This window comes from Perognathus longimembris, chromosome 6 (genome assembly GCF_023159225.1).
Source record: "Perognathus longimembris pacificus isolate PPM17 chromosome 6, ASM2315922v1, whole genome shotgun sequence".
Taxonomy (NCBI): domain Eukaryota; kingdom Metazoa; phylum Chordata; class Mammalia; order Rodentia; family Heteromyidae; genus Perognathus; species Perognathus longimembris.
The window spans coordinates 8,816,370-8,835,116 of record NC_063166.1 but is presented as its reverse complement, the minus strand read 5'-3'; positions in this window follow the sequence as shown (position 1 = coordinate 8,835,116).

Here is an 18,747-nt window from a genome sequence, read left to right as displayed (position 1 = left end):
AGGCTGCGTGTAGACAAGCTTATCAATAACATAAGCATTTCTACTAGCTCAGATTGTAGCCATTGCTTCTAGTGTCAGCAAGCTGTGGTTCTCACAGAGAACTATTGGACCTTTGTTTCCAGGGCATGTATGCTACAATACCCTCCCTCCCCCCAGTTTTGAGGATCAAGGCTGTCAAGTTTGTTCAGCTTTCCTGCTGTAAGCACAGCACTGAACACTGTGAAGAGAGCAGGAAGCCAAAGACTAGTTTAACTTGAAACCAGAGCATCAGGAGTGAGCTTCCTGGCTTCCTGGAGACAATCAGCTTTGGTCTGGATTGCACCTCAGCCTTATTTTTGTCTTGCTGTAGGAGAAGCCAACAATGGAGCTAGCTGAACATGGACTGAAGGCACTGCCCAGTCATCTCAGTGCCAAATTTCAGCCTATATCTGTTAGTGAGTCAAACTCCCAACAAATTGATTTCAGAGGAGCCATCCAACGTGGAAGCACGAAATACAGTGATGGGACATTATCACCACACAGTAAAGGTGCTGAATGATAAGACAAAAATCTCACAAAATTTTGCTCATGGTAGATCAACTGAGCAGGTGTAGGCCCTCGTTGGACCTTAACACCTAATACGAACTTCACTCAGCACAGAACTCCGTGCCACGCAGCTGCAACTGGTTTCACACATGCAGCTCCTGAGGGGCCTGTTCTACTCAGCTCATCAAGGGTTTTAGCCATTGCTGCCTGTCAGCTTGCCCTTCTCCCCAGACCCCAGAGGTTCATCTGAGCTCTAGTCATGTTCAGATATCATGGGTGTCTTCCTGCCCATCATGAACTGTGACAGTCCCACAGTCTTGGGGAGGACTTAAGTACATTAAGATGCAGCAAGTGGTAGCTATAGACTTAGCCAGTCATTCCTCAACCAACAGATTCCATTTCAGTCTTTAGAGACATTCGGAGACCCTTTGTACATGATGGGCTCAGGTTCTGACCCTTTAAGATTCCTTCATCATGCTTTTTGGGCTCAAAAAAACCCCTTCTCCATTGTTTTAGTATATGAAGCAACTGATCAGGACACAGGCTTCTAATTCAGATGCGAATTCTACCTGAACAGGTAGGACAAGATACACAAACCAGAAAGCGGCTTACAAAAGGCAAGACTACATGAAGTTAAAAGACGTTAAAACCAGAAGCTACTACATGCTCCAAGAGTGCAAGCGATGGGCTGTTGAAGAGCTGACTCCATCTTGATTAGGAAAACATGGTAGGAAGTGTTGGCATAGAGCTGACCACCTTGATTACTAGGTCAACCTGACCCCAAAATTCTGCTTCCATAAATGGCTTGTTTGTTGCTTACTCTACCCCCTGTCAAGCCCCTACATCTGTGCTAAGCTTTGCCCTTTATAAACCCTGCTAACTGAAGGGGTGGGGCTCTCAATCCAGATCTGCTGTGTGGGTGGCTATTTGAGTCCAGGCTGGAGTTTGCAATAAAGATTCATACGTTTGCATTGGAATCGGCTGCGTGGTGGTTTTTGGGGACCCCAAACCTGGGCATAACAGGCAAGACTGAAATAGAACCCCAAGTTTAGGTTCTGAGTTGAGAAGAGATCCAGCCAGCAACTTGTGTTCCCTGAACACATGTGATGAGCAGTGTTAGATAGCATAATGCAGTCCCGAAACTCCAGGCCAAACCGGGGCCCAGCACCAGTAACTCAGGCTCACACACAGTTAGTGACAGAGGCTGACCCAGCTGAGCTCAAGTCCATATCCCCAGCCACTTTCCCATCCTAAGCATTTTCTCTCTCCTAGGAGGTTATTTGACATCACAGGGCTGTTGCTCCTCACTCTAAACACAGCACTCCTACCTCCCTCAAGGAACAGAATTCCTAACTCCTGAAGCCCTGGAAGCTGCCTTCACAGAGGCTAAAAGAGATCTCATCACCAGGCTGAGAACTGCTTCATCTGGGCAGACTACACCTTCATGAACCTTATACAGTTTAAGGTCAGGTCAGCGCTTCTTGCTCCCTTTTCCCAGTTCGGGGGTGGGGGTGGAGCTATCTTCAGGCCTCTGGGTTTCCTAGGCCAACTACACCCTGTGGTCTGTGGACGGTCAGCTCCCTAGAACACCTTGATTTGGGCACACTAAGCCTTCATTTGTTTTTCTAGAGCTCTGTGCAGTTTGTTTGAATCTAGGCTTTCAGGCTAGTCAGCATGTCTCTACTTGCACTTCAAGGCAAGCTCCTGGAAATTTCCAGACAGCACCTTCTCATACATCTTGAAAAGAGGCTCAATAGCCATAGGCCAAGCTTAATCACAGTGCTGAAAATGCACTAGTTGAAGCTGTGCTATTATAAGAGCTCCTTAGGTTCCTCTTCCTTGGGTGAGAGAAAGAAAAGAGCAAAAGAGCTTCTCAGAGCCTTGGTTCTTATCAAGTTTGACAGTCCAGTCTTAACTTGAGTAACACACCCATGAGAGAGAAGCACATCCAGCCTGGTACTCTACCACCTGCTGCCCCAATTCAACACAGCAACTTGTATTCCCTCCCACTGGAGACAATACATGGGTTGCTACTGTTTCCTTTTCAGTGACTTTGCCAGATAGCTCACATTGCTGATCGGCTTTTGCCATAGCACACCTGCTCTCGTTTTGCAGTTTATTCCTGGAGACAAGTGAGACTTAGATCTCGAGAAAGTAAGAAGCACCACCATCTAAATGAAGTGCTAGTCTTAGAACCCACAGAAGGGCTTTCCTCAACACAGGCAGGTGAGAGCACGTCTATAGATGAAGCTTGTGAAGTCAGGAACTGGTAGCCTACTAGTAAGATGGAAGACAAGAGTTATCCTTAGACTCCAAGAGTCCAATTCAGGTTCATTTGTACAAGACTGCTTTAGCAGAGCTAGTCCCTCCATCCCTGGCCCCAGTAAGGCTACTACGTTCCTACCTCAAGCCTCAGACAGAAGCCATTCCTGGAGAGTTTTCCAAAAGACTAAGGCTTTGCCTCTGCTATGGAAGAGCTATAGACACTTTTTCTAATTAAGAGGGAAACCAATGCAGAAATTCACTTTTTCTGACATAACCAAGCAAGCAGAAAAAGAGGACAGAACTCTCAAGAGATTATAAAGACCCCTGCCTCTTAAGCATTAGCCAACTGGCTGGCTGCAACCGAGCGGCCACACATATACGAGGCAAGTAGAAGGAATGTGCTTCTCAGAGAATAGGTCCCTAAGAAAGTTTACAAAGGAAAAGGCTAGCTTTCCACGATGAACCCCTCTTCCTTCCCATTCTTTCCTCCCTCTTTCTACAATGTTTTGGAGAAGTTTTGCAGTCACCGCCCTCCAAGCCCCACCCGTCTTCTTCCCTCTAACTCAGCACCCATTCCCTTCCCCTTCCCCTTCTTCTGGAAGGCCACAAACTGCCTTCAGGCTTCAAGCAGTAAAATGCTCTTTTCTACCTCATGCCCCCAGGTTTTATAGACTGGAGGTTAGGACCCCACCCTCCTGCCCCAAAGCATTCTGGGTGAACACCTGTGCCTCTGACATCTCATTGGCTGTCTCCCTCTCCCATCAGTGCTAACTCCCACCTTCCCTAGACTTATTTCCTGGTCTGTCAACCAATGGGAGCAACAGAAGTGAAGACTTTTAGTGCCAGGTGTTTCTAGCTTGACCACCCCCATTCCCCAGCCAAAACACGTGACTTCTCACTGCTCATGGTGACATAATTGGAAAACAAGGGTCAGCCTCTTTATGAAAATATTTAACCATCTCTGTGTTCATTTAGCTTTCTTGGAGTTGGGAATCCTCTGAGGTGCCTGTAACCACCCCTCCTGGGTCATCTGGGTTCTTCCTAGGAAAGGATGACTAAAGTCCTAGTCTGTGGTTTCAAGAAAGATCTTCAACACTTGTGACTTCAGGGAAGTTGGTGTCATGCTACCATGTTGAGTTTCAAAAGGTTTTGTCTATGAAATTACTTTGATTAACCTGCTATGTGTATCCCAACATTCACATTCTCAGTTCTTTTCTGGATTTGATCGGAAGCCCTCCGTTCTCATCCTCCACCACCATCCCCTCCCATGAATGCTGTGTAGGTTCAACAGGGTGGGGGTGGAGAGATTCCTAGTCCTTATTTTCACAGCACACCAGGCTGACCTCCACAGCAGAATGAACCTTGGGTGTGCACCAGGTAGTCTAGCTGCAGTCTCACCTGGAGATTATTAGCTTAGCTTCAGATCTTTGCTAGCCTGGGAAGGGGGCAGTGCAGGGCAGGAAACTTACAAAGCGGGGATGTGGGATGAGAAAGTTTCAGGATCTGAGAGGAAAAGGGTGACTTAGGAGTCACCCACCATAGCAGGATAGCAGGAGAGTGGCTTTCTGGGCCCCATGATCTGTGGCAGAGGAACCTGCAGATTTCCACCTAAAAATTTCATGAAAGGACAAATATCAAACTTGGGGTGTTGATTGCTTTTTCCTGTGCATGGTAGTAGTTTGAAAGTCGATTCTACAAGCATCACTTGCTTCCTAACCCAAATCACTGTCAATTTACTCTTCTCTCCAGGTTTCCTTCATGTGTCTGGCTTCTGTGTTTACTCCCCAGGTTTCCCCAACCAAAACTGCCACAGGGGAAAATACTGTTACTTGAGACTCAGTCTCTGTAGAAGCCTGCTCTGATTTCCCAGGGTGATTGCTCCTGCTCACCAAGCAAGTGTGAAGCATGTTCTAAACAGCAATGATTGGCCACAGGATGGTCAATCACACCTTGGGAAGGAAATGGTGCTCAGCTTTGCTCCGTGCACCTTCTCCTGACATCTCTGTTTGCCTGGAAGATAGTTGCTGTTACATTTGTCTGTGACCCTATGTTGTAAGTTTCTAGAGGGATGGGAGGATACCTTCCACTCCAGAATGTGGTAATGTATTATATGCTTCTCAAATCCATGGATACTTTGATGAGAGGAGGAGGAGATGGAAGAAGTGGAAGAGGAGAAAGAGGAAAAGGGCGCAAAAAATCAAATTCTTCTTCCTTCAGGGCTTTATCTGGAGCCTCGAGTTGCATCTGTTGATGATGTGGTAGTAAATTCTAGAACTCCTGGGGCTCTAAAAATGCTTCCAATTTCATAAAGCTGGCTTGAAAGATCAAGAAGAGCCAAGTGATAAGGGGAAAGAGATTTGGGGCATGGGCTAGGCCTCTTCTTGCCTGAGTGTGCAAATCCTTACCTGCTATCGTTTGTTATGTTTAAACTTTGAGTCCTTGGGAGCTGGAATCCTACAGTGTGTCAACATGCTAAATTTGCAGTTTCTGTGTTCATGCTAGGTCTTGTGGCCTGCTAGCTATGACTTTATGTGACCTTGTACAAATAATGCAGTGTCTCTAGCCTTCAGATTCTCTACAGGTCAATGGGGGGATAATTAGTGGTGATAAAAGGCCTTGTCAACCACAGTTATTACTATAAGGTTTAGATGACTTAACTCGTAGAACACAGAACAGTGACTGGCACATAGTATTAAGTTATGGTTAGCTGTCATAATTAGTCTTGGCTATACTATTTTTGACTAAATAATAAATAGCTTAATAAGGTTTCACTTCACTGTAAGTGGAGAAGTAAATCCAACACAGATGTGAACCAGAGAGTCTAAGGGGGCAGGGGAGAATCACACCGGGAATTGCTGCAAATTAAGAGGGAACTGGAAATGGCTGTTTACCTCTTAACAGAGCGCCTGCCTCTCCATACCTGGCTTACGTCAGGTTGCTCTGAGGGAGAGAACACTGAAGACACAAGGGCCTCATGTGGTTTAGGATGTGGAAGTTGACTGGTGTTTTTGTTTCCTGTGATTGGGAAAGATGACTTCTTCTCTTGCTGAGGAAGAAATAACATAGATTATGAAATGATTAATTTTGACTGTGGTGCATAATGGCTTTTCATTAAGGCTGCCACGGCGTGATAACAGTAAGACAAAACTATCTTCCCTGTCTCTCATTAGGATGAGATTTCTCGAAGCCAAGGGGGTGGTATTTAATAGCTGAACAACCGAGGAAGTGAGCTGGGGGACACACATGAGAATGCATTGGGGGACAGAAGTGATGACTGTCCTCTAGCAAAATACCCTAGGAATCATCGGGGCTCCGGTAGTGAAGGGTAAGTAGGTCCTCACGGTGGTAGTCGGATGTGAATGTGGAGATGGTGGCAGCTAAGGCAGAGCCATAGGAGGCTGTTGGGAAGACACTGGTCTCCTTCCTGCCATGTTTCTGGCTGCTTCAAGGCACTGGTTCTTCTCCACCTGTCTCTAGTTCCACGTTTACATGGAATCCTGAGGGCATTCCTCCAAACCCTGTTGCTCCCATTCCTGCTCCCGTGACTTCCCTTGGGAGTCACGGCAGACACCGTGGACTGACTCGTGATCTGGGCAGGGCCTGAGACTTCGCCTGCCCTGTGGGTTTCCAGAGAAGGGCCTGTGCTGCTGTTCCAGAGTGGATGCTTTCATAAACAATTCTCCTCATGTGGAGAATCCTAGCAGAGAACTTTCCTAAGAAATGCAGATTCTCAGACTCAGAGACCTGGCTTCAATTTGAGATGATGGTAGTGCTTATTGAGACAGGGTCTTGCTATGTAGCCCAGACTTCTCTCCAAGCTGCGATTCTCCTGCCTTCGCCTCTGGAGTGCTGAGATGACCAACATGCATCAGCACCCCAAGTTGGATGCTTGATTTTTGCAAACCAGTGAAATAAAAGACTCTGCATGAGCTCAGCTAGCACAGACCTGTCCATAAGGGTCCTCAGATCGCCCTCCAGGTGGTCTCTAGGAAAAGCCCTTAACTCAGGGGATACTGTTGAGGGTGTCGGCACCCAGGCTTCTGTTGGAGCTCAGCATCAAGTGTGCAGCTGAGCACTCATGCCGATGGCAGTGCTCTCCTGGACTCCGAGCTCCCAGCGTACATGAAGAAGGACGGGAGAGCTGTGAGGTTGGTAGGAGATGTTGAGGCAGGGAAAGGGCATTTTCTGCCTTTGCCAGTGGCTCGGTTTAACCCAGGTAAATAGACACAACCCAGACCTCTCACTAGAGCTGACCCTGCTCTGAGAGTTGAAAGTCAAACCAAAGCTCACCGGGCTTGATGGGGGAAGGGAGTGGGGGCAGGGGCTTGTGCCCAGAGGACAGAGAGCAAGGACAAGGGAGCCCTTCTCTCAGAATTCACCAGCCTTCTCCTCATCCAGTTAATTAACTAGGAAAAGGAAATTAGACCCTAAAGCCCTACTCATTTCGGAGAGGACCTTTGATGTCTCTGAGCTGATGCCAGGGAGGTGGGCAGTGCCATCTCCCGTGGATGGCCTAGCAACATTCCACTAATCGTGGCTATTAAGCTGCTTTCTTGGGAGTTGTTTTTGATTCATGTGGAATAGATTTAGAGTCTGCTTTGAATCCTCTTCCCCCCACCCCTTCCCCGGGTCTCCTGTGGAGCATAATTATAGATGCATTGGAATAGGAATTCAGGTCAACAATTACATTAATGAGATGTCTGAAGAGCATGGCCCCGCAAGTGCAGAGATGAGCGAGGAGGATGGGAGAAGACAGGGGGAGGTGACAGAAATGGGCAGGATTAGAGGGCAGAGGGAGGGTTTGTTTTGTGAGGGAGGTGAATGAAAGAGGGAGAGGCTATGGGGCAGAAAGGAATGGAGAGAGAAAGACAGAGAAGTGGGCAGATAGAAGCGAGCCTTGTGCACGGGTTCCCACCAAGTGACAAGCGAGATTTCCAGAGATCAGCAGCCAACAGGTCCGTTACCAAGAAGAGTGGTGCTGGACGTCCATGGAGAAGTCGAGAGTCCTGGATGCTGCTGTCTGGAGCCTACGGAGAGTTTGAGAGAACAGCTTTTGCATCACACAGACAAGGGTTCAATTTTGATCTATGCCATCAAGGAGCATGAACCTGATGGAGCCTCGGGCGAGGGATGGGGGAGATGAGGGCCCCAGAGGCATTCCTTGTAAGTTGGTGCTGGTGCTTGAGGAAGAGCTGAGCCCCTTCCACCAGGTGTGGCAGGGCGGCGGTCCAGTCCCGATGCCCAGATCTGGAGGTTTCACTTGCACAAACCGGGCCTCCCAGCTCTTGTGGTTACATCCCGTAGATGAGCCCATCAGACTGTGGTACTGTACTGATTCACAACAGAAACCACATGGAGACACCAGCTCTCGGGGCCCTCTGAAATGTACCCCATCATACAATGCCATCAGAATCAGGCACCCATGCCTTTTTCTGACTGCCTAGAGCGGTTCTTTCCTGGTTTACGTCTCCCCCACGACCATGCATAAGAAGAGTTGATGACTATCCCCTGATGTTCTAAATCCTATGGAAATTATAGAGACACCCTGAGACCAGGCCTCTGTGTGGGGCCTCAGAGAGCCTAGTGCAGGATTGAACCCAATTTCTGTGATTTCCCCACAACCCCTTCAGTGTCCACAGCTTACAGGGGTCACCTGCTGCCCTCTTTCCTGTCCTTCTATGGCGGGCTTCTCAGGCACAGATAAGACAGGTGCTTGGAGTTTTTGCCGAGAGCTAAGTTGAGAAAAGTGACTTGTCCGCTCTTCCCTGGCCTGTGTCTACAACCCAAGCTCCACCCCCAGGGCCCGGTGTGCCACTGCCCCTCAGTGAGGGGCTTCTGGAGGAACTTCCCCACGCTTGGAATTCCGGCAGCCCTTCATCCCACCCTGTAATGCAGCACCTGACTTTTTCATTTTAAATGAACATTCCCAGCAGTGACATCCAAAGCCTCTTCTTTCAACAATGAATCACTTCGGGGGTAAATCCAGTGTCTTCAGTTACCAAGCCTGGGGCCTAGTCCTTGGTAGCTAATTAATAGACTTTGTTTTGTATTTAGTGGTTGTTTTTGTTTTAGCCTTGTGAAGGGTTGAACCCAGGGTCTCATGCCTGCTAGGCAAGCGCCCTGAGCTCCACCCCCAGGCTTGCTGCATGTATTTTGATCAATGAACAACTGAAAAAGGAAAAGGAGGGAGGAAGGCTACAGGAAAAGGCTAATTCTCCTGGGAGCCGCACACTGCCGATTTAAAAGATTATAGCAGAATCTACTACATCTCCCCCCAGATTTCCTTTATTCCCTGGGTGTATACAATGTATGATTGGACATAAATGACTACCAAAATATATTATCCAGCCCCCATGCACCTTATGAGTGAGCACTTACTTGTATTACGTGAGCTGAAGTAGTATGAAAGAGTTGCTAATCATATCCTAAAGACACATGGCTCTGAATTTTCCTGGAAGGGCAGGAGCTGGGCAGCCATGTTGGGTCCTGGAAAGGCTGGCAGGATGGAGGTAGAGGGAGTCTGGGCTCCTAGTGATGGTAAAGTTACAAACCCAGCACCATATTACTGAGATTCTGGGTGAGAGGAAAATAAATGTCTGCCTTGTCTGAACCATTATTATTCACCCTCTCCATTGAAAGAGCCAAACTTGTATTTTAATCCAAATCTGTAAGCCTAACTAGCCCTGTGGGAGTGGAAGGAAAATATAAGCCCTCTGGATATACCAGGCCAAGGATTCCTCCTCTTATACCAGGCGAAGACTCCTGACAGGTATAGAAGGGCAGCTGGGAGTGTATTTGTGTGTGTGTGTCTGCATGCACAAGCACACCTGTTGATATATTGGTGTGGTTCTAGTTGTCTCTTCATGCAGCTATCTCTGTCTCATTTTAAACAGTGGCAAAAAATAGAGATGGAGCTGAAAAGGACAGGGGCAAGAGGAGGGTGTTAGGTTTTTAAAGTAGGTAGCCGGTAAAGGAGAACACCACTCGGTATTCAGGCAGGAAAGAAAGTTTATTACCGAACTGCTGGCTTGTGGCCAAGATGATCCATGGCAGGAGAGAAGAGAGAGAAGAGAGAGAGAGAGAAAGAGAGAAGGGAGGGAGGGAGGCAGAGAGGGAGGGAGGGAGAGAGGGAGGGAGGGAGGGAGAGAGGGAGAGAGGGAGAGAGGGAGAGGGAGAGGGAGAGGGAGAGAGAGAGAGAGAGAGAGGACCCCCACCAGCCCTGCCTTATATCTAGGGCAGGGGCAAGGGGTGTGGCCAGGTGGATTAGGATGTGACCTCAGGGAAAGGGGAGGTAACTGCCTCCAGGTCTGCAGGTTACCCAGGTAACTGGGTGGAGACTTAATGAGGTGGGAGCAGCTACTTGGAGCCCTCAGGGAGAGGACCTAACAGAGGGCAGTGTCCAAAGCAGAGGAAACCAGTGTGGAGAACCTTCATGGAAACCACTGAAGGTCACCAAGGGTTCCTAACCTGAGGCCTCAGGTCCCCAGGTCCCAAGGGCCAGTGTATGATAGTAAACCCAAGCCATAACTGAGTTAGCACCTGGTGTGGCACAGCTGAGCGAGCAGGATCTGGTTTGAGCTCACTGGTCAGCACAGCTGAGCTACATGGCACACAGCAGTGCACATGGCTCTGTAATGGACTTGCCATGTGAAGGAATGCTGTTGCTCTCTTCGTGAGAGGTTCTGTGCTTGAGAGACAGGCCTCCGTGATGCCACTTGTGGGCTGAATCGGATGCCTCCTCATCTATGCTTCCCCTAGGCCCTGTGTTCTCTCTTTCGTGTGGTAATTATCAATCCTTTCTAGCACACTATGTGTCTGAATCTAACAGGGATCCCTAAAGGTAGCAGATTCTGCATCATTCCCTCCATGCAATCCCATGATTCCTGACACATAGGAGTGCCATCAACCACAGGGCAAAGGACAACATAGGGTGTCATCTTAGATGCTACACAGAATGGGTGATGACTGCATTCTCCACCAGCCCATGGAGACCTCAGAAGGAGGCACAAAAGAAGGACAGTCAGGCCTGAACTGATCTTGGAGAAGCCCTAGTGCTGTTGAGAATGGCAGAATGTCTATCATTCGACATCACTACCTCTAGGTCTCTAGGAGGAACAATTGTCAGTGCATAGAGGGGCAGACGAAAATCCTTCAATGAAGCTCTGTCTGACCTAGATCACCTGAAGCTTACCTTACCATATTTCTATTCCGTGTCTCTGCAGAAGGCAGGCTTTCTCCTCTTCTATACCCCACCCTTGCACACACATCAGGAGATTCATTTCTTTTGGAGATGGAAAGTCAAAAGGCTACATTTAAATCTAGGGAGAGGACCCAATGAGGGGAATCATCATCGAATGGCTTCTACTCCTATTTAATCATTTCATTACTAATTAATAGGATCATTACTGCATCTTGAAGGGAAAGAACTATGATTAAAGGTTAATGCCGTGGCTGTCTGCCTCACACCTCAAATTACATTATAAAAATGTCCAGAGTATTTAATTGAACCTATAAGTAACAATGTAATTACACTTAATAATGTATATGCCACTGTATTTATTTGCTCCTCTCTGAGGACCCACGTGGGCAGGTTAAGGAAGATCATGATAGATTTCTAAAATTTCTTATTCTTTAACTCACTGAGCCTCTCTTCTCTGGATAGCTCACAGAGCAGGAATAACAGGTGACTGTTCTCAGTAAGGGAGTGAGGAGAAAAGGGAGCATAGAAAGCAACAGTTCCCTGTGTCTTTGCCATGCCATAATCTTGCCAAGGGACCCTGATTCTCCAAAAGTATAATGTCCTTCTGTGACCCTGTCCTTTGTAAATAGTGTTCTCCCTCTTGGAATTTCCTTCCCCTTAAAAAAAAAAATAAAGTGTGGTGCATATGGTTAATTGACTCTCCTTACTCATTCTTAATTCTGGATATTTTTGAGAGTTAAACCTTAGAACTCTAAGAGTTAAACTCTTAGACTCCCTTGCAGCTAGGATTCTGGGTGCACAGTAAGCCCTTCCATTCTGGATGGATGTAAAGCTGTCAGGGCAGTGGCATTTTCCTGTCACAAATGACAAGGCGATGGAGCATTGGGTATTTTCATATCAGCATCTGCATCCCTGGGATGGTGACACAGATAACTGAAGGAGCACAGAAGCTTTGCAAGGCAGAGCCACAGTGCCAGCCTCACTTAATGGGAGGAAGAACTGTCTTGCTTAAGTCAGACACTTAAGATTGTTTGATTACTTTTTTTGCTAAACCTAAACCTAGCAGATGAAACTAGGCTGAAGCTGTCTTTCTCTTCTCTAGTAGCTCAGAGGTGCTACTACTTTGGGACTGACCATGTAGCATAGGTTCCCTGAGAGAATGAGACAGAAGCAATGGTGTGCTAGTGGTACAGTTAAGCTTGAGGAAGCTTTTTCTATATAATGCCTTTGCTGTCACCCACAGAACATGTCCCCTACCTACTAGCTCCAGGAAGATCATGAGAGACATGAGGAATAGCGCAGCATTGAGCCAGCTGGGCTCAGTCAAGATGAAAGATTCTCAACTACCCATTGCATGTGAACAAAGTAGTGGCTGTTTCATTGCATAGGCATATGCCATTGCCTCTATTTTTGAAGCTCATTGTTCCTTACCATGATTTAGGCAATGGATCATCAATGCATCAACTTCCTCAAATGATTAGTAAAGATGATTCATAAAAACGATCTGTGGGTATCACGCTCTTAAGTGTCTCATTTAGAAGATCATATAATAGGAAGTTAGGAAACTAGTTTTAAGATATTCTGCCTGTTGTCTGTGTGAGCTGGAAAAGTCATTTATTTTCTGTTTCAATTCTCGGAGGATAAATAATAAAAAAATTGTTCTGTCAATGCCGTAGTATTGTACAGATGCCTTTCCCACAGTATCTCTAAGAAGTTGAAGCAGTCTTTGTGATTACAGATCTTTCTTAGTCCTTTATGGTTTCTTAGCTTTAAATCCAAAATTTCTTCAAAGGCAAGTCTCGGATGATTTGCATTTCTTAATGATTTTAATGTATGGCTTCGAGAACTTTGATTTCTTCCATGCTACAATTTGCTGTCTCTCCACATATAATTCTGGAGTACTGAGACGGCCATGATTTCCTCACCCAAGCTAGCAGCCTCCCTCTCTGGTTAGTGGTTTTGCTAGAGGTGCTTCTCTTTATTCTAAACTTGGCCAGTTAGCCCATTTTCGCAGCCAATCTCCCCCATTAGCAGTCCCCAAAGCCTTGTGAGAGGCACATCTCTAGTGCACTGGCATTGCCGCATTCCATTGTAATGAGCCCTTGCATGTTTTGGCCAACAATTCCCCAATTTCACCCTTGAATTCCTTCACTACTCTCAGGCGGGTGCCATCTGGTCCTAGTGATTTATCTACATTTAGTTTGTCAATTAGGTATAAAATCTCTTGCACATCTACTGCCATTAGAGTTAGTATCTCTGCCCTGGTGGTCCCAAAGGACAGTCTGGAAGTGGAGGTTTTATCGAATCACATAGAGTTGTAGAATCTCAGATATCAGAGGGCTCTTGCTTTTTAGAGGGAAGTTTACCATTCCAGATACTTACTTATTCAATAAACAATGGCTGAGCATCCTACTGATAACCTTCTATGTATTGACCATGTACTGTTGTACCAGGCCAGTGCTGGGATGGAGCAGGTGCAAGGCAGATCTAAAATCATCCCTGATGACTTACTTGCTCAGTATCACACTCCCAGGACTGAAACCCATTCTCCCCTGCTATTCTAACTCCCGGAATCATAAAGTCAGAGACAAAAGCAAGCAAATGATGATGGTGGTGGGAGGGAAGTTATGAGGAATAAACAAGGAATACAGGGAGTGAGAGGAAGCAGGCAAAGATGCGAACAACCGTGGTGGATGAAAGAGAAATTAGGAGTAGAGGAGGAATATGGCGACTCCTGATTGGGGTGAGGAGAGAAGCTAAGAATAGGTGGCAGAATTCTCTGGCCCAATTATCCTCTGTATAATCCCAGTGTGGTGAGCAGGAATGGAGATAAAGATGAAGTGACCACTACTATCCAGGAAGTTTGTTCTGCTGTGTGAGAGAAAGAGAGATCGTCAAGATAGACATCCATGCACCTGACAGGTGATTCTCTGTGGATCCCTGATGGTCCAGAAGCTGCCCCCAGGTAAATGTAACAAACACTGAGAGCTCTACAAGATGAACAAAGAACTCAGCCTTGATTATGCAGAGCCTTGTAAGAATAGAGCAAGGGTTCTGAGGTCAGGAAGGAGGTAGAAAAGAGTGGCTGGCCAAAGGGGAAGATACAGGTCTTTCTATACAAAATTGTACAGGTTGATGCTAGAATTGTAAAGGAACATCTTGCCCTATTTTCTAGACGTCTGGCCTATCCCCTATGCCTTTCAGATAGCATTGCAATGAACAGGGAAGGGATTTTAGGCTCTGGAGCAGAGTTACTGAGGTCCAGTGGAAAGATGATAATGATTTAGTTCAAGGCAGAGGCCAGGTTGACAATTGAAGTGGCAGTTTCTATCACTGTGTGGAATATTAGCTGCACACCCCAGGGGTAGGGGGAGCAACTCCCTACATCAGGATGGACTTGGCTGTATGACTTGGGGTACTGCTTCCTCTAGAGAGGTGAAAGTCCCTTCTCCATTAGATTTGGAGGCAGCTGCATGTTTGCTCTAAGCCTTTAAATGAGCATCAAGCTCTCCTGCCTTACTTCTAAGCATGTGCTTTTAGAACCAGCTCTCTATTTTTTTTCCCCCTGAGTCTTCTACTCAGGATAACACTACTGGTTTCTAGAGTAAAGACAACTTGAAGCCGAGGCAGAAGTAGACAATGGAAATTCCAGCAAACCCAGCATGACATTTGTTCACAACTCCCATGAGTTTCGGCACAGGATTTGAAGCTTGGGTGAGAAATAAACTGTCACAATCCATTTATATTTGGGGACCCTTTGTTCCCCTAGCATGATGTAGCTTATACTGATGGGTCATGCAGCTGTGAGAGAGGGCGAAAAGACAGACAGACAGACAGATAGACAAGCATGCAGATACAGACAGATAACAGAGACCAAGAGGAGGGATGTGGGTGTCTAAAGGACTGGGGCTAAAAATTACAGAGAGTGAATGAGAGGTAGGTGGGCCTTACCCAGTAAAATGATGGGCTCCGGCATCAAATCACTTTCCTCTGGTGTCTTGGACCAGTTACCCCGGGCTTCACTTTTCTTTTGTCTAAGATGAGAGTCATAAAGAGGCACCTAATTATAGGGTTGTTGTTAGGATTCAAGGCAGCACCCGTCTGTACTGACCTGTGTGTGCTTAGCACAATTTCCAACTAATTGTATATGCTTGGTATATATTAGGGATCGCTATTCTGTCCAGAACGCCTGTTTTTGCGGATCCTAAAACAGAGCTCCCAGAGGGTGTACTATGCGCTAGACATTGTACAGCTGCTTGGTAACAGCCAAGTTTCCATTGCAGCCAGCCAGAAAGTAGGTTGATTCCGAACAGCATGGGTGTGAACGGCCAAAGACAAGCGTTTCATTTGCACTTAAGCCAAAACAGTTGTTAGTAAATTAAACATTGATTGTAAAAGAAAAATAAGGCTTCCAATTAAGATTTACTAATTATATCACCGGCTCAATTGTCGGGCAATTTATATACAATTACCCCAGAACAAATATTTAATTACTTTCCTCTTAATACATTGAACTAATATTGTTCCTCAAGCTGTCGGATAGGAATATAGAAACATTTAATTTACATGGAAACATGAAATCAGAGAATTAATGAGACAGAAGCTACATCGTCCTGTCTGTCAACATGACATTGCTTGGGCTAATGGGAGGAGGGAGACAAGGAGAAGGAAGTCTTCGTGTCTGTGATTATGAAAGAAGAAGTACCTAGGAAGGCATGGAAACATGGCACTGCCCTGAGGTGAGCGGTCCACAGTCCTTGTAGGCTTGGCAGAGGTATAGCGAGCCCTGTACCTGTGTGTGTCCGTCCTTCCCCCCAAATACGTGTTCTTCATACATCATAGGTTGAGGTAACAGGTCCATCCAGCCATGTAAAAGTGACATTCCCAAATACACATATCCTGCACACTAAACTGCCTGGCACAATTTGTTCCACCGCCCCCCCCCCCCAAAAAAAAGTTCAATCTGCCACAGAGAAGCCATTCGATTTTTCCGAGCTGGAAAATAACATGATCTGGCTCACGCGTTAGCAGACAGTGAAGCAAAGGCACCTGTTAAGCTGCCGTTGGGAGCGTGCCTGAGTCTGAGATATTCCAATCTGAAGGGTGGAGGGAAGGCTTTGGAGGAGGAAGACCCTGAGAGTCTGGCGTGCGAAAAGAACTGAACGGGCCAGGGGCAAGAGCTTCCGGGAGTGAAGGGTGCTTTCCTGCTAGGCCTGTTGCCTGGAACGGCTTCTGGGTTCTACATTTGCAGAAAATCCATGTGTCTCCAGTGCCTTGCCAACACTTCCCCCATGGGATTGTCCACTGAGACCATCCCTTGTGTATTCTGGGGGCACCGAGCCCCAGGTTGTTCCAGAATCTATAGGATGCTTATGGGTTTGGTTTGGAGAAGGAGCTATACCATATGTATATAAGCAGTTATTTCACAGTTGAATAGATTAGGAGTCCTAATGTAATTAATTTAATTAAATATGTCTGTTCAAGAAAAATGAGTTTGAGTCACACAGAGAGAGAGAGAGAGAGAGAGAGAGAGAGAAACTTGGGCCTTGAGGGGAGGAGTGGGGTCTTAGATGGGTAGATCTTTTTTTCATTCTCCAAGTCTGAAGCATGGGACTTAGTTCTGTATTGGCTGGGTCAAATACTAGCTGAGGCTTTCAGCAGGCGAATTCCTCTCTCTGGACCTGTGGTCTCCGTTAACCAGGAGTTGTCCTAATACCAGCAATCTACCTCCATGCACTTGAGGAAGTGAGGCTAGTCAGATGGCCATGGTTGGAAGCTGACAAATGATGAGGGAAATGTGCCTGGGGTAGTGTGGTCTTACCATTTTCTCCAGGATATGTACTGCTAGAAAGGAAAGACCCTGATTTTGAGGTGACTGCATTTTGTCTACCACTAACAAGTTCCTAGGTGGATGTGGAAGTCATTACAGTGGAACCTCTATTTCCCTAGAAGATTTGCTTTAAAGTCTCTTCCTATGATTTGACCAGACTAAAAGAAAGGAAAATTTTTTTCCAGTACTAAGTGCCCCAAATGTGCCGAGAACTGAGGTGGGTATTTAAAATCTATTACTTCAGATTCAGGGCATAAATTTCTATTATGAAAATGTGGAAGATGTCTCTGGAGTGAAGAGAATATTGCTGAGTGTCCATTGCAGTACAACTTGCCAGGTTATTAAATTCTGTTCTTTGCCATGTCTTTGAGTGACTTTATAACTCTGTATGTCCTTAAAAAAGAATATTGCAAATGAAGTGTCTCTTCTGGAGATGGCAGTTGAATTTTGCTCAGTGGTTAGTGACCAATTTTGCAGATATTTATGAATGTGTGCTCTTTATTCATTACATATGTATGCTCTTTAAATTCTCCATCACTGACTCACAGGTATCCAGTGAGTTTTCTGTCTTTTCTGAGCTCTTAATTTGATCTCTTATAACAAATATTAGCGAGAGAAAACCAAAAGGAAGCTGATTAACTGGAAACCTCATGCAGGAATGAGCGAAATGATCCAGCTTAAAGCAGTGCCTTAGCCTCGAGGCATAAACACCGTTAAGACTGATTTAAACACCAGTGACCACTGAGACAAAGAAGGGAAGGCATGGGCATGGTTAAGGGTATCAGGAAGAACCCCACAAACATGAACAAACCTTGTTATGCATATTTCAGTCTTTGTTGTCTCCATTGATAAAATTTCTTGGGGCAAACACCCTTTGCAAATGGAGATTTTCTTCACAATCCTAGTGCTCTCTTTATAAAAGAATAAGTTCCACTCTGATTTCTATTTCTCCTAGACCTGCAGCTTCTCAAAATACTTAGCTCAAAACCATCCTGATGTCATATTCTAGAGGCATATTCTAGGGTGCCCACTCGGATCTCTTGCATTACCATATTCCAGACACAGTGCTGGGCTCTGGAAAGTCAAAAATGGATTAAATCCTGACAGGTGCTTCATGAGAGAAATGCCTCAGTGGAAAAAAAAAAAGAAAAGAAAATGTGTAAGCGTTCACTGGGAAGCCTTTGACTGAGGGAGAGGCTAGGGGTGGTAGCATTTAGAGCTGTGCTTGTGTTGCTATTGGTGTCAGCTGAGAGCTTATATGCAAGAGAGACCTCCAGGCAGAGGAAACAGAACAAAGGAAGGAAGGAAGTTCTCCAACATGCAATCGGCTGTGCATGGGACTAGAGAGGCAGCTAGCCTGCAGCTGGGGAGGCTAGGCATGGAGACCCGGCAGCAGAGGCTGACACAGGTCAAACCAAACCAGCTGCCTGCTGGACGAAGGGACTCAGACTTCATACCATACATCAGGGGTTGACAGTTCTGTCTGCCAAGGACCGGATGGTTGGTTGAGACTTTGAAGTCAGCTAGGGCAGCAGCCATAGGTGTAAATACATGGCCGTGACTCTGTTCCAATAAAACTTTATTTACAAACGGCCTGCAGGATTTCCCCTCACCCCCCACACCACTTGCTGTAGTTGGCCTAGCTTTACCATGAGCAGTGGATGGAGAGGACGAGGACAACATTTTTGTACGGCCATCATGTGCAGGACAGACTGACATAGGAGGCTTGTGGGAGCCAGAAAGACCTCCCAATTGTGAATTTTCCATTTGAATAGGAAAGAAAAGAAATGCAAAACCATTTGGGGCCTAGAAGAGGGTCCTGGCCATTTAACAAATGAGGAGGGAGACAAAAGAGTTCCTTACAAGAAGGCCCCAGATCCCAGACTGGATGTGAACTAAAACAGCAACTTGGTGGTTTAATTTTAGC